A 1,468-nucleotide genomic window follows, 5' to 3' on the forward strand; every position below is an offset into this window, starting at 1 on the left:
ATCATGTAGTTCCGATACACTTATGTAGGTCCATTCCAGTAGTAGATTCAAAATTAAACGTGAATTTCGCTATACGAATGTTTATTTAATTGTTCCCGTGAGATATTTCGTCACTGTAATTTTAATTGTTTTACGTAAATTCGAATCACGGGTCTCGACAGAACCCTGATTTGTGGCTTTTTTGTTGACACGATTGGTAGACGTAGACATTATGTTGTGACAGTTTTGGATGACTGAATTTGTGCTTTGTCTTGTTCCTATTGGACATTTAGGGTAAGACAGGCACTTATAACGAACAAGTGTGGTAAAGAGAATGCAATGTCTTATTCTTCCTGTCCTCTTTCTGTTCTCGATAAATCATGTAGTTCCGATACACTTAGGTCCATTCCAGTAGTAGATTCAAAATTAAACGTGAATTTCGCTATACGAATGTTTATTTAATTGTTCCCGTGAGATATTTCGTCACTGTAATTTTAATTGTTTTACGTAAATTCGAATCACGGGTATCGACAGAACCCTGATTTGTGGCTTTTTTGTTGACACGATTGGTAGACGTAGACATTATGTTGTGACAGTTTTGGATGACTGAATTTGTGCTTTGTCTTATTCCTATTGGACATTTAGGGTAAGACAGGCAAATAAAACGAACAAGTGTGGTAAAGAGAATGCAATGTTACTAGTTGTTTCAGTATTCTATTAAGTTGTAAGAAAATATTTTTCATGTCATAAAAAAGCACTTTCAAACACGTTTTTCATTGCTACCTACGATTTTGTTGACACGATTGGTAGACGTAGACATTATGTTGTGACAGTTTTGGATGATTGAATTTGTGCTTTGTCTTGTTCCTATTGGACATTTAGGGTAAGACAGGCACTTATAACGAACAAGTGTGGTAAAGAGAATGCAATGTTACTGGTTGTTTCAGTATTCTATTAAGTTGTAAGAAAATATTTTTCATGTCATAAAAAAGCACTTTCAAACACGTTTTTCATTGCTACCTACGTTAAGTTTGACTAAATTTTTCGTTGCAAGTTTTCAATACCCCTCACACGGGTTTTCTTTCAATTGAAATCGGTTAAATTCTGAGGGGAGATGAATTGCTAGGAAATTCTTTGGTGCTCTTTTAGATTTACCCTCGGCTTTAGATACTTTCAACTCGTATTGTATTACTGGTTTACTCGTTTGAGAGGTGTTGAAAATCTTGTTGTATTCTGTTCACTGTGAAATAATTTTGAGGATCTGATTTTGCGTGAACTTTTTTACCAGATAATCCACCCAAAAGATTTTTCGTCATTTTGTCTCTGCTACGGATATTTTGCGTTCTGGGTCTTGCGTTATGATCTGGGGCATCATTTTTGGGTTTAACCCTCGGCTTTCGATACTTTCAACTCGTATTGTATTACTGGTTTACTCGTTTGAGAGGTGTTGAAAATCTTGCTGTATTCTGTTCACTGTGAAATAATTTTG

At 35.3% G+C, this 1,468-nt stretch overlaps 1 long non-coding RNA gene across 1 annotated transcript; it reads right to left on the minus strand.

Moving 5' to 3' along the window:
* Positions 1-390: 390 nt before the first annotated feature.
* On the minus strand, positions 391-1,264 carry LOC113468276. The gene is made up of 2 exons (XR_003392093.1): positions 1,000-1,264; positions 391-762 (listed from the first exon to the last, which is right to left on the minus strand). It is a non-coding gene; the product is annotated as an uncharacterized LOC113468276 (long non-coding RNA).
* Positions 1,265-1,468: the final 204 nt, after the last annotated feature.

This window comes from Diaphorina citri, unplaced genomic scaffold (genome assembly GCF_000475195.1).
Source record: "Diaphorina citri unplaced genomic scaffold, Diaci psyllid genome assembly version 1.1 scaffold689, whole genome shotgun sequence".
Lineage (NCBI taxonomy): Eukaryota > Metazoa > Arthropoda > Insecta > Hemiptera > Psyllidae > Diaphorina > Diaphorina citri.